The sequence below is a fragment of the Mastomys coucha genome, unplaced genomic scaffold (assembly GCF_008632895.1).
Source record: "Mastomys coucha isolate ucsf_1 unplaced genomic scaffold, UCSF_Mcou_1 pScaffold14, whole genome shotgun sequence".
NCBI lineage: Eukaryota > Metazoa > Chordata > Mammalia > Rodentia > Muridae > Mastomys > Mastomys coucha.
Genome location: NW_022196896.1, coordinates 102,118,539 through 102,133,813, shown reverse-complemented (window position 1 = coordinate 102,133,813; position 15,275 = coordinate 102,118,539). Strand labels below are relative to the sequence as shown.

At 41.4% G+C, this 15,275-nt stretch overlaps 1 long non-coding RNA gene across 1 annotated transcript; it reads left to right on the top strand.

Moving 5' to 3' along the window:
- LOC116088619 lies at positions 1 to 2,714 on the top strand. Its single transcript, XR_004117944.1, has 2 exons — positions 1 to 90; positions 2,104 to 2,714. It is a non-coding gene; the product is annotated as an uncharacterized LOC116088619 (long non-coding RNA).
- The last annotated feature ends 12,561 nt before the right edge of the window (positions 2,715 to 15,275 follow it).

Genomic DNA, 15,275 nt, shown 5'->3' with positions numbered 1-15,275 from the left:
AAAAGAAATCTGAATGACAATATCAACAGATGTGCTAAAAGCAGAAGGAGAAAAATCTCAGGAGGTCCCACTCCTAGAAAAGAACTTCAGGTAACTGGTGACCTCTGAGAAAGAAAGAATTAGCCTCTCCCAGGGACGAGCTCCTCATTAGTTATCCAATACAAAGTAATCAGCCCTGCAACTTTATACACACAAACAACAGATTGGACCAATGGGTTCCATTTATATATCTGTGTGGTGTGAGAGTGTGGTGTGTGTGTGTGTGTGTGTAAACAACAATAATCAAAGAAAGAGCAGCTATTGGTTTGTGAGTTGGGGGTGTAGGAGGAGTTGAAGGGAGGACCCTAGATAGAGGGAAGAGGAAAAAGAAAGCAGCAAAGGATGCAATTATATCTAAGTTAGAAATGTAAAATTAATTAATGAGTCTTTAAACATCAAAATCACCTTGGAAAGAAAAACATTTTAACCTGCTCCCCTTAAATTTTGAGTATTTCGGGGTTCTATAGAATCTGTTCATAACTTAAAACCCCATCTGTAAACAAAATCAACTGCAATTAGAATGTGTCTACTCCCTAGCTTCTTATGGCTGTTTTGTTTGTTTTATCACCTAATAGTTTGGTCCCTCTAGTTCTCTGTTATAACTCCTTCTAGCCTGTTTTTCTGCTATTTTCCCTGGCTCTCCCTCTTCTCTGAGTCAGAGTAAAACACCTACTGGATAACCCTTTGTTCTCCCGATCCTGCCAGCTTTGAAACTGACCAGCACAGAGAATCCTTAGGAGCAGCAATATAAAGCTGTGACCCACACAATAACATTTTATCAATATAGTTTAATTTGAACAAAAAAAAATCAATGCAGTCTTGCATGCCATAGAGAGAGGGTGAAGTATTCTTTGTAAAGCGGGGTCAGTAGGCAATACAAACTTCAGCTCAGACACTGCCACCTTCCTTGTAGAAATCACCTTCCAAGGGTCATTCTCCTATCGAGATGTCAGAAGACACACATTTAAACCAAAATAATAAGGGTTTGATTTTCCACTGTGGTTGGCAGAAGAAGTTCTCTTGAGAGCTTAAAGATTCTGGGAAGCAACTTAAAGGAAGAAGGGAAGGCTCAACTAACATGGTTAGCCATGCATCGCAGGTTCCTTGGCTGTTGTCTACCCAGAGACTACAGACTCATCAGTTGTCAGTACTAGGCTGTCTGGTTGATTATCATTTAAGACAGTCTTCATTTTCCTTGTGTACAGATGAGAAAAATCAATCGTTTCCAAGTCCAAGCAAGTTGCCCTGAGTGAGGCACCTGCCATCAGTGATGCTTGGTCTAGGCATAGACAGCCATCCCAGGCATAGACAGCCATCCCAAGCATAGACAGCCATCACAGTGCCATATCCTAGACATCTCTATCCTGAGGGAAATGTTCCAGCATCCATCTAATGATCTGCAGATCTCTCTTCAGACTAATCAGCTGCTTCCTCGGGAACATAAACTCAGCCAGGATGAGATCTCAGACTACAGTCATCACTGAGCATAAATACTGGCTCTGAATCAAGGCCTGACTTAAGATATAATATGACAGATTCTGTGGTGTGATCCTCTCGTCATTCACACTACAGAGAAGCAGCCAGCAGTGCCCTTTCGAGCCCTGAACTGGGTATTTGTAATATCTAGCTACAGAGAGAGGCTCACTGGTCATTGTGTAGATACTGTTCCTGAGCTAAAATCCTAAGCATGACCTCTATTGTACAGCAGGTTCAACAAGAGCACAAGCAATATCTTGTGAATCCATTTACATTCTGGGCCAAGCTTCACCCAAATTCACAGGGTGTCCCCCTCCTTCCTGTCACATTCGCTGCTTGCTGAGAGAGAATGTATTTTTTTTTTTCCTCAATGAAATAGGAAGCTTGAAAGCATAATGTTTGGGGAATAATTTTTCCCTAAGTTTGTTTTCCTGTTGTCTCAATAAATTTTAAGTTTGACAAGGAGGAAAAAAAGGGCCTTTTATTTTTCTGTATGCTAGAGAAGGTCTCATCACTCAACAAATCCCTTGAGCTTTTACAATCTCAGCACTGTGTCCTTCTTCTGACCTTAAACCTTCTTGTGGCTAGAAATAAAGCTTTTCAGGACGACTCAAGAAGCTCTACCAGCTGAGCGTGAAGCAGGCAGTGCACAGAGCGGATCAGCATCAGAGGAAACTGACTCTCCCATCAAAATTCATTTGTTTAACATAAAACCCGGGAGTCTCCTGCAAGGTAGCACACTGGCTTCCTTACCTCCAGCATCTTCTGACTTCTTAGCACACAGAACAAACCGGCACCTAAAGCCTGAAGTGATTGCATGTATTTGCGTGAGAAATACCCAGTGGTCCCTGCTTCTCCTGCAATTGGATGGGGTCCCTGTGGCTTTCAGGGACAGCACCTGAAATGAAAAGGGAATGCAAGGCTTCTCTTGACAGTCCTGGTTCAAATCCCATCTAGAGGGCTTAAGAAAAGTAAAATGGCGACAGTGACCAACACCAAAACCAGAGCCCTGTACTGAGCAGTCCTAGCTACAGTCTTGCTTCTCTGGGGTCACCGATGAAGTGTTACAGAGTCTACTGAGAACACAGAAAAGGCTCCGTCCAGCTTCCTAGCCTTGACTTTAAAAGCAAAGCCATAACTGTAGCTGCCTGTGTAAAAACCCTGTCATATTTATAAATAAATGTGACAATATAAAGCAATATAAAAGTTGTGGCTAGGTCTGATGGCTCAGGCCTATCAATCCCAGATAGTCAGGAGGCTGAGGCAGGAGGACTGAACATTGAAGGTTGGCTGAGCTATGCGGTGAGCCTCAAGCCTAAGTAAGCTAATGAGACCTAGTCTGGGAATTAAAAACCAAGACACGGAACAAGAGGGCTGGGTTTGAGTGCTAGACAAAGCTTCTGGATTCCAACCCCTGCACTGGAAAAAGAGAAACAATCAACCAAGCGCTTGCTTGATTTTCAGTGGGTTCAACTTGTCATCCATGGGCTGGAAAGGGGCACAACGGGGAAGAGCACCATGCTAGCATGAGGATGTGGGATCAGACCCCAGCACCCACATAATAAGCCAGGCATGGTCATACACACCTGTAATCCCAGCACTGTAGACGATAGAGACCTGAGGATCGGTGGGGATTGGCCCCCAGCTAGCTCCAGGTTCATTGAGACACCTTGTCTTAAAAGACTGAAACTACCGGATGATACAGCAGGATAGCTGGCACCCTCCTTAGTCTCCCAAGCCTGGAGCACACATCCACAGGAACATGTGTTTTTCTCTCTAAGTTAATGAGTCCTCATCAAATAACAATCCTGTGAAGCAAATGTTACTTATTCTCATCCCATAATGATCTACACGAGGTACACAATGAAAAGGAGCTTGTTCAAGACCATGGGAGCTTTGGGAAATTGGGATGTTGCTGCTCCAAAGCTGTTCTATTAGTGGCACCCCAACTCTACTGTAGGTAGCAGCCTCTGTAGAGAACAGAGATCAGACGTAGTGATATACATCGGTCCGCTCCGAGGAAAGAGTATTTCTAGTTCAATGTGAATCTGGCCTACACCAGGAGACCCTGGGGGGTGGGAGGCTGGAAGAACAGTTTCTAACATGCTCTAGCACCTGGGCTGAGAATGATATGGGAATTACTGAGCTCATAAGCTCTTGACAAGAGGAGGAGCCTAGTCCAAGCATTAGAGAGAAACCGAAGTCTTTTCCCAAGCCATCTACAAGGTGTTATCTTCCCCTACAGACTTGGGGGCGGGGCACACTCCACATTCACCCAGGAGTTTCCAAAGCCACCATAAAGGGAGTTCCCAGCATGTAATAGTTTCTGGTTTAATTTTCTACCTAGTGAGAACAGAGTCAAGGTCTGGGCTACTACGTTTCCAATAACACCAGAATTATTGTTGCAGAAGCTGTGTTTCAGTCTGTGTCAGTGAGCAAGGGCCAGCTGCAAAATGTAAGTCCCAGGCTCATTGTAAATAAAGAAAAATCCATCATAAAGAGCAGCTCTCCAGAGAAATGCTCTCGGGGCTTGCATTACCAAAGGAAAGGACCTTTCCGCTGATGCCGAGGTGTCTCCAACCACACTGCCAGCATGGAGATTGACTGGCTCAAGAGAGGTTTACATGTCCTTCAAAGCAAGCCCTTCGGCACAATGCTTGTTAAACACGTGTGTGTGGATCTCAGAGGTCCTTCAGTGTCACCTGGCTCAGCGTCCAGACCCAGTATGCTGCCACAGAGGGGAAATGCGGTGAAACTGTCACTCACATAGTTGAGTTCTCTGGGTGAATGTTTGTCAAGCAGCTGCCCTCATTTTTGAAGCTCTGAATTAACCATCCTGAGGCCTTGCTTCCTTCTAGTCTCAGAAAGGCAATGGCACACCTCAGGTCCATTGTAGACACACTCTGTGTCTTCAGTGCCTCATAGTAGGGATAGCAACTGTTTTTATTTCCCTGGATTTGCATTAAAGCTCCCCAGTAATACAGAACCAAGTTATGCATGTTTATATCTAGGGCAGGTAAGGGAGGGGCCTGTGCATTATGGAGCCAGGTCACATAATTGTGAATTTGACAAGTCTGAATTTTGTAAAGTAAGCCAAGAGTCTGGAAATTCCAGTAAAAGTTGTTTTGACCTTAAATCTGAATTCTACAGAGGACCAAGGTAACATTTTGATGATGGCCTCTTGAGGCATAATTTCTTCTTAAGGGAGATTTAGTCTTTTGCACTTAAGTCTTTCAGCTGATCAGATGATGGTCACTAACATTATTTGGAGTTAGCTGAAGCAAAATTAGTCACATCCACACATCCTGTCAGCGTGTGAAGGCATATCAACTGTATGGCCATGCGACTATTTGCAATTCACATCAAATGGTTATACATAGGAAATCAATGTAAAAGATAGGGAGAGCTTATACATAAGCCATTCAAGAAGCAATGGACAGCTCTCATGTTCTGTGGCTTTGAGTTGGGTAAAAGTGGATAAAGAAGTCAAAAGACCTACCAATGAAGGCTGTCTCATTGAGAGATGCAAGAGCAAACGAAAAACTGGTAGGCTGCCCATGCCCTCCCTACCGCCACACACCCAGGCACTGAGGTTAGCATGTAAAGTAGAAGAAGCCTGAGAGGAGAGAGATTGCTAGGCATGTGAGCCTGATGGGCCTCTGACAGAAACTGCTCTGCTGGCCCTGCCTTTCTAAGCATCACCCCACCCACCCAAGGTGTGTCTCCTCTGGCATTGTATTTGACAAGCTTTATTCCTCTTTGTTGCTCTTTGTAGCTTATTACTTAAAACACATAATTAGGTGTGCCAATTATGGTTGTTGCATCTATGGGTAAATAACTAATAGGTACATCACTGTTTCTTGTCTAACTTTTAAGCTTTTATTGTTAAAAAAATCCAAATGTACATAAAAATAAAGAGTTTGCCATAAACAGCCATATATACATATATACCCAAATTCACAATTATTAATGTTTTATAATTTTGGCAAGATCTTGTTTTCTCTCTCTTCTACATGTGTGTGTATATGTGTATGTGTGTGTGTGTATGTGTGCATGTGTGTGTGTATGCATATTTCTAATTTTTTAACCTAACTTCACTACCAAATCAGTTCAAAGTAAATGGTTAATGTCATGAAATTTTAGCCCTTAAGTAGTTCCGCACACATTGTATATAAATATAGGAATATATTGCCGTTGTGGTAGAGAGATGGCTCAGCAGTTATAGAACACTGCTGCTCTTGTAAAGGACCCAAGTTCATCAGAAGCCACAAACCACATTGAGTAGTACAAAAGTACCTGTAACATCAGTTTCAGGGTATTTGATGCCCCTTTCCATTCACTACCACACTACATTCATAGGTACACACATGCACAACATGTTTTCTAAATCTTTAAAAAAATAAAAATAGATGTGCGTTTTATTTAACTCCAATACTGTTATCTATCCTAAGAAATCTTACAGTAATCTCCCATTGTCACCCAGGGCTCAGACCACATTCAAAATATCCCAACTGGTAGTTAAGGCTCTTTAATTTTCAGACATATTTAACTAAGATCCTGTCAACCCATTACATATACTATCACCATTATTACTACTGTTGTTATTATTATTATTGTCATCATTGTTATTACTATTATTACTCAGCATTGAAGTCCTGAAGGACCAGTTTAGTTAGTGTACAGAATGCTGTGTCCTTCTTGCCTCTTCATGGTGACCTTTGACCTGTTTTTCTAGCGTCTGAGTATCCTGGAAACTGGTTTTAGACTCAACAACTTGGTAAAACTCATGTTAAACATGTCTTCCAATAATAACTGATAGATAATTCTTCTCGCTCCATGCTAAGTCCTACAGAGAAGCCTACAGTGTAGCTAGTCTGCCTCTAGGACATCAGGGTTGAGATGGGATTGACACAGCAACCACCTGATCTGCCTGTGGTTCTGGTGTCCTTTCTACATGTACCAGAAGGAACTCATTCAGGCCAATTTTTGAAAAATCTATTTATAATTGAAATCCAAGTTAAATTCCTGTCCCTGGTACTTAATGCAACCCAAGAACCTTAGTTTATTTGTAGAAGTCCTTTATCCCTTCTTTTCTGAGGGGTGGGGAAATGGAGGATTGGGGGTGTTCTTCAATTACCTTTGCAGAGACTGCTGCTAAGTTTAAACTCAAGCCTTCATGAATTTTAAAATGAAACCGCCCTTCCATATATTTAAAAAGACAGCATTTTGTACAAATCTCTGGCTCCAGCATTTTCACTCAGCATTAATTACATATATCAACTTTTCATCCTTCCTGTAAACTGATATTATTTATTAAACTCACAAGAAAAGGCACGATTAATCTTCATGATTCATTGTTTCTTCTGCAAAGAAGCAAAGCATATACAGAGGTGGTTTGGATTTTTTTCCCTACTGTATAATGTATAATTGGGTTAAGTTCCCACTACTCAAAATCCAGCATCGCTGGGACTACACAGCAGAGTGGGCTGGGGGTGGTATTCAATCAACAAGGAACCTCCCAGTAAAGCATCGCTAGCCCTAATGGAAAGTCATTTAAAATGTTTTATATACCAAAATAAACCAAGATATATTATGGAATGAAATGCAAATTTCACATTTGAAAATAAAGCACGAGGCCATTTTGGTTAAGCCCCCAAACAGTGCCTTATTAGCTATGTCCCCATTGTGTCTCTACATGCACAGGTAATCACCAGCCCCCACATCCTTCCACATACATCCTTGGTTAGGTGCTGTGCTTGGAGAAACCACAGTAAACAAATAACAAACTTATCACACCAAGGTCCCTAATACTTCCAAAAGCCGACCTCTCCAAGTTTTCACTTACTCTCATAGAAATGAAAATGGGAATGGAAGTCTGGGCACCTGAGGACCTGACCATGTTTAATGGATTCAGCTCAATAAATGCCATCCACTTTCCTCACTTTCATACCCAGGCAAGAGTCTAGTCAAGATCAAGGTCTGAACCCCAATCTCTGGTCTGGCAGCAGCTCTCTGTCATCATAACAATTCCCTACAATAGCCCAGCTCATGAAGAGACAGGGTTTGTTTAGTTTCCTAGTTTTGGAGATGTTGATCCACAACCAACTGGTGGTCCTGTTACTTTGGGATTGTAATGATACATCATAGAGGGAATATGTGGTAGACCCTAACCTCATGACAGGATGAAAAACAAAAAAGAATTAGAAAAGGCACTGCTGTTTTCTTCATAAGTACCTTTAATCCAAAATCCTACCACTAGGCTGCACCTCATAAGGTTCCCATTATCTCCTAATAATGCCAGTGTAGGAAAGAGGCCTTTGACACTGTCTTAGGGTTTTACTGCTGTGAACAGACACCATGACCAAAGCAACTCTTATAAGGACAACATTTGATTGAGGCCGACATACAGGTTCAGAGGTTCAATCCATTATCATCAAGGTGGGAGCCTGGAAGCATCCAGGCAGGCATGATGCAGGAGGAGCTGAGAGCTCTACATATCGTTCTAGAGGCAAACAGGAAAAGATTGACTTTTAGGTAGTTAGGAGGATCTTAAAGCCCATACCCACAGGACACACTTCCTCCAACAAAACAACAAGGACTCCAACAAGGCTATACCTCCTAATAGTGCCACTCCCCAGGCCAAACAAATTCAAACCCCACAGACAACCAAGATCAACGAAGAGTTGATCTAAGCAAGGTATCTTGACAAGTGTTTTATTAGAGAGAATTCCCATCCCATTAACACTATAGTGTAAAGTACTAAATGTTGGCATCATTCTACAGATGAGAAACCTTAGGCAAGAAGAGTCAATCCGCATAAGAACCCTGAGGCCAGAATCTAAAGCCTTGCATCTGGTGTTTAATGATGGCACCTGTCACAAGACCGAATTTAGAAAGATCTCACTTGCTGTGTTTGACACTCATAAAACAACTTCATTGATTTCATGAGTAAATGTTTCATCCTCCTCAGCTACACCTCAGCAGTTTATACCTAGACTGAAGGAACACTTCCCTCATGATCTTGTACAACCATTGTCACCCGGACCCCCCCCAACCCCCCACCTCCAGTTAGGCTGTCCTGCTTTCTCAGCTGCACACTTCTCAGTTGGCATCCCTGATCTTTCGTTTCTCCTTTCCTCAAATCTGCCCCTCACACTCTTCCCAGAGTTGGTTTGTAGAGCACAGCATGAATTTGACTGGTCATAGCCACGCTAACCTCCAAGGTGCCTACAGGCTTGCAAAATAAAGTCAATACTCACCTCATCACTCAAGACCCTGACTTAGAGCCTGTGGGGTGGCTCAGCCTGTAAAGGTGCCTGCTGCCATGGCTGACAACCTGAGTTCAATTCCCAGGACCCACTTGGGAAGAAGAGAATTGGTTCTAATAAGTTGTCCTCAGATGGCTATACATATGTTGTGGCATGCAGATGCCCACACATACCCACACTAAATAAATGTAGAAATAATGTAAAATACCCCAACTTACTGCCCAAAGCACTTCTTCCTGTGTACTCCTCACTGCCCCACCCTGAAGCCAGCACTCACGTGGTTGTAGAGTGGATCGTGTCCATCAATATTTGCCACACTAGAAATTTAGTTGAGAAATCTTTAACACACTAAATTGAATGGCAGGTAAAGTGCCATGAAAACATAGAAAATGACTACTGGGGGAAAGGAAGGGGATTCACCAGAGAGGAATAGGGGACACAGGGGAAGCCAGTGGGAGAGGGAATGATTTAGAAGCATGTATGATGACCCGAGTACTTAAAATGCCATAACGAAACTCAAGATGAACAAAAATCCCCTAAATCATCATTTAATTTTTAAATGAATGATGTCTAACAAAATTAACATATGGTATGAAAAATAAAGTTTTCCAAACAGGAAGATCACAGGAATAGTAATGTTTTACACCTTTTCTTAGAAATAACTAATGTCTCTGGCTGAGAAGAAAATAGTTTAATCTCATATCTGTTTCTTTGTTCAATCACTTATAAAATAAATATCATGAAACCTCCAGAAAATTCCCTCATATACTCATGGGGCAAATGAAGGTGAAAAGGCAAATCAAAGCTTGGTAGCATTGTGAGAAGAGGCTGGATGTAGAAGTGCCCTGGAGCCACTGCTGGGAGTCGGCAAGTCCTTGCATTCCTCTTGAAAAAGACTTTGTGCTTTATAGGAACCCGCCGGATGCTTGTGACATTTCTTCGGAAGGTTCTTCTTTATTTTCTTCCTGCTAAAATTTAACATATCTATTCATGTGCAAGCTGTCATTTTCTTCTGGGATCTTCTGTTTCTAAAATGAATTCCTTTGGCTGGTAGCTATAACTCAGTGGAAGCCTTCAGTTTCCCACACATGCAAAGCCCTTTCTCCTTCACATGTCAATCACACCTTCTGTTACTTCTTGCTCCACATCTCTGTATTCTTTAGCTACCTACCCTCTCTGTGATAAATTTTACCTTCTCGTGCATTTTCCCTAGTGATGGCCCAACCAATCAAATAATGGTAGGCTTCTAAGTACGCTATAATTCTAGGGAAGAGATTTTTTTTTTTTTTTAGTCATGGGAGTTTTCTATATCCCTCAAGTTACACCATTCAAACCACCCAATTCTGTCATTACTTAAAAGGTCTACTATGTTTTAACTATAGTCAAATGGCCTCCCATTACTTTAGCATGCATAAAACTATGGCCAAGGCACAAACCTTTATCTGTAATCCAAGCTACTTGGAAGCTGGACAGTCACAAGTTTTGAAGCCGCATGAGCAATTTAGCAAGGCCCCATCTCAAAATTTAAAGGGGATGCAGGTGTATATCCACAGCAGGGTGCTTGCCTAGCTCTGGTAAGGCCCAAGGTTTCATGCTCAGTGTACCGTCCCCACCCCCAGCCCCCAGGAAAGAGAAAGAAGGCAGGGAAGAAGTTGAGTAGGGTATGGAACTGGCAGTGAGGGTACAATTTTTTTAATCAGTACAACACAGACAACACACACCTAATAGACTGAAGGTCCAATCTGACAAGACACATCCCACAAGTTGTTGAATTTGAATTCAACCTGGCTGAAATGGCACTTTCACCTACATCTGTGCCAGTAACATTTAGAAGATCTTAGGTATTTCAGTAAGGAGGTTCAGCTGTGTGCCTATTGCCTCTCTCTACAGCAGTTCCACATGTGACTGTATGTGGGTATAGCATTTCTGAAATTCAGTGCCTTCCACTCGCTTCAAGTCCCTTGATGCCAAAGCCAAGCCTTTTCCATCTCTGAGCATTAATGCTAGTATCTCTGTGTTACTTAGTAAATACTCTATACATTTTTAGGGAACACAACAGCCCCCGTGGCTAAGAAAGAGAGAGAGAGAGAGTGAGAGAGAGAGAGAGAGAGAGAGAGAGAGAGGGAGAGAGAGAAAGGAGAGAGAGAGAGGGAGAGAGAGAGGGAAGGAGAAAGAAAGAAAGAAAGAAAGAAAGAAAGAAAGAAAGAAAGAAAGAAAGAAAGAAAGAAGGAAGAAAGGAGAAAAGAAAGAAAAGGTTAAATAAATTCCAGAGCCCTCCTCACTATGGAAGTTCTTAACATAGAGTCAGCATGTTACAACCATGAAAAGCCATGCAACAGTCTGCACTTGAAGACTACAAGGAGACTTGTGACCTGAGGCACCCTGGTGCTACAATAGTAACTAAGATACTGCTCTCACAAAATTCACCCTGTAACCCAATACTACCCTCTATGATAAACGGCTGCCAGTTCGCCAAGTCACAGAGCAAGCCACCAGGTTCTGGATTCTTTATCTGAACCGGAGCCTAGGATATTTCAAGTTCCACTCCACACCTCTTGTTTCTGCTTCTAATCGACACACAACTAAAGGCAAGGGCTAATGGAATATCAAGGCCACGCGTCACAACCCCTTAATTGATATCAAGGTGCTTGCATAAGAATTCAAGGCAAGTGACGTTTTCACTGATGGGAGATATAGAATGTACAATTTGCATCTCATCAGGAAAAAAAAACCCTCTGGTTTCCTCTACAAAGCACTAATGTCCTCAATACTGCTGACTCTGCTATTTTGAGAAATGGCCACCGAGCCCTCCACACAGTTAGAGCAAGAGGAAATATTGCCTCCCCAGGTGTCAAATTTCCCTCGTATAATGGAAGGATGTGCGGGACAGCATTTCAAACACAGGCGGAGAGGAAAAGGGAGGCTGACAAGTAAGATGGATGAACGAGAGAGAAAACATGTGTTGAGACGGAAGCTGTCAGATGTAGATCCCATTTGTGCATCACAAGTGTCCTAATTAAAAATGCCCATCATAAGAGCCTTTAGGGAGGAAAGAAAAAAAAAGAGAGAAAATTAAAAAAAAAAGAGGAAGCCCACATCTTGGCAGTACTAGAGGTTTGGAGATGAAGCAGAGGGTACGTTGCTTGTCTGGCATCTAAGATATTCACTGTTTCTGTGCCACAAGCCAGAAGGCCTGCCTCTTCATCAAGAATGCTTTTGTTTAGAAAAAACATAAAAATTAAGTTGAAGTATGTCGCTTGGAAATATTGGGGTATTACTATGCAATTTGAGGCTCAGTTCTTTCGATTCATCAATAATGATTTCTTTCTTTCCTATAATTAGAGTCCTGAACCTTCTATGTTTACAGTGACATTAGTCAATTCCCTAGATGCCTGAGCCAAATTAAATAAAGGACTGCAGGGAAATTTATCTATAGAACATGAATCTTTAATGAGCCCTAGTCCCTATAACTCTTACAGCAAAGACAGACTTGCAGAGGCCAATCTAGTTTCCCTGCCCATGAGGGCTGGGGAACCTGAACAGATAAATGAGCATCCTGCTCCTCTTGCTTCCCTTATAACAGAAGAGGAGCCAGGGAGATGATCACAGAGGTCCTTTCTCCTCTGACCTCTGACCTTCAGACTCCATCATTTTTCTATCGCTTCCCTCCTCCTCCTAGAAAGTGATGCAGGCAGGCTACTGTTAATACAGTTGGGATCGTGATGAGAGTGTAAGAATGTAAGAGTGGTCCTTGAGAGTGCTGGCTCAGCCTCAGTCTCACTTGCATCACTTACTAGCGATGGGCCTTTGGGTAATCTACCTGAGAACTCAGTGTCCTTGGTTTCCTTGTCTTTAAAATTGGGTAGTAATGGCAGTATCTATGAACCATAGAGATGCTAAGATCAAATGAGAGAATCTACACAAAGTACTTTCTATAGTATATGCTGTACAGCAAACATGGAATAAATGTTTGCTGAAATGATTGGTATTATTGGTATTGGTATTGGGATATTTTCTCAGTAGAATCCACTACACATATGGATAAACAGACCTGCTGAAGATGAAAATTTTCCAGAGCCATGAAGGAGATCCTTCGATAAAAATAAATATTACCTGCTGATGTCATGAGATCTTTTATAGTGTAAAACAACTGTAACACTAGTTTACATACATTTTATATTTTAAACATGTTATTTATTAATTTGTTGTGAAAATGTTTATTAGAAAATACACTTGGTAAAAGAAAAAAGAATAAAACAGATAAGGTCAGTTTCCTATGTCTACTTATAGGTTAGACTTCTGCTGTATAATAATAAATATCTTCTTCAAATGGTTCAGAAAACTAAATTTGGAGAAGCTTCATGAAGTGAACAAACCCACAACTTGTTCACATATAAAAATCTGGTTGACATAAAATGGCTACCAGGCTGAATCACAAGAAAAGAATGGTTATTTGCAATCATCCTTGAACTTTAATACACACTCCATGACATTCCTGGTCCATATACTTCAGAGCCACTCAGAATGTCACAAAGATTGACATCACCAGTAGCCCTGTCTTGATATAGGAAACATGGCTCAAAGTCCAACCCAAGAAAAACATTAATATTCTAACCAGATATCAGAAATGTATACACACAGAATTGAATCTGTAAGTTGTTCGTGTATCTGATTACTGGCTCCTTAATAAAAAAAAAGAACTGGTAATTTGATGAAAGTACATTAAGCAGTATAAGTATGACATATATATTATACAGACATACACACACACACACACACACACACACACACACACACATATATATATACATATCTATATAATGAGATTATTATGCTGTTAAGTTTAAAAAATTAAAATCATGTGGGGCTAGGGGGATAGCTCAGTCAGAAAAGTGCTTGCCATATGGCGATCCATTAGGGGATCTGATCCATCCATGGGGATCTGAATTTGATCCCTAGCACTCAAGGAATAACCCAAGAATTCCAGCACTGGAGAAGAAGAAATAAGGGGATTGTCTTAGTCAAGGTTTCTATTCTTGTATAAAACATCATGATCAAGAAGCAAGATGGGGAGGAGAGGGTTTAGTCAGCTTACACTTCCACATTGCTGTTCATCACCAAAGGAAGTCAGGACAGGAACTCACACAAGGCAGGAACTTTGGAGGCAGGAGTAGGCCATGGAAGGATGTTGCTTACTGGATTGCTTCTTCTGGCTTACTCAGCTTGCTTTCTTATAGAACTAAGGACTATCAGCTAAGGGATGGCACCACTCACAATGGGCCCGCCCACCCTTGACCACTAATTGAGAAAATGCCTTACAGCTGGATCTCATGAAGGCATTTCCTTAAGGGAGGCTACTTTCTCTCTGATAACTCCAGCTTGTGTCAAGTTGACACACAAAACTAGGCAGTTACAGGGACACTTTACTGATAGCCAGTATAGATGCTTTACTGATACAAAACATATACAGTCCAGAATGGTACAAAAACTAGAGAAAGCAAGGGAGGAAAGAAAGAAAGAGAAAGAAGTACAGACAAAGCCTTGTCCCAAAATTAAACCAAACAAAAACCAAGCAATTCAGAAACAAAGAAACCTGTCTGGAGTCAGGAAAGAGGAGATCTGTGTGCCTGTGGATGTCAGATTCACTTAGATATCACTATTTGCTTTTGTGGCCTTATTGACTAAACCAGCCAACCACACAACCAACTATATCAGCTGTTGAAAAGGGAGAGATAACCCAGCTCAGCAATAGATCACACCCTGTTCCAATAGATAAAAGACATCTTGTTTTCTAAAGTAACAACTTCTGTTACATGCATAATATAATCGCCTACAAACTGGCCGTTCAATGAATTGTGATAGATATAGCCACTCATAAGAAAACATTAGTAAATAATTCAATTCACAGTCATTAAATAGGAATGTAGACCTAAAACCTGCCATTTCTGTGAACTTTAAAAATACCTGTGAAGTTTAATTTCTAAAGCCTGAAAAAAAAAAAAACCAATCATTTTTAAGAAACATATATGAAGCCTCTTTTGAATGACAGTGCATTTAAGCATAGAAAATAATGAATATTGCTGCTTTCAAAGGGATTAGGTCTTGCAAGTTCTAGTAAATAACATGCAAGACTAACGGTAATAGAGATTTGCCTCCCCTCCATTGTCTACAGAAAAACATGAGAATCTACACTGTTACAAGGTCCTTTTCAATCAATGTTTAATCATATAGGTCAATGGTTCTCAATCTTTCTAATGCTATGACCCTCTAATACAGTTCCTTATACTATGGTGACCGCCAACATAAAATGACTTCATTGCTACCTCATAACTGTTTAATTCTGCTACTATTATGAATTTTAATGTTGCCAGGCAGTGGTGGTGCGTGCCTTTAATCCCAGCACTTGGGAGGTAGAGGCAGGTGGATTTCTGAGTTCAAGGCCAGCCTGGTCTATTGAGTTCGTTCCAGGACAGCCAGAGAAACCCTGTCTCA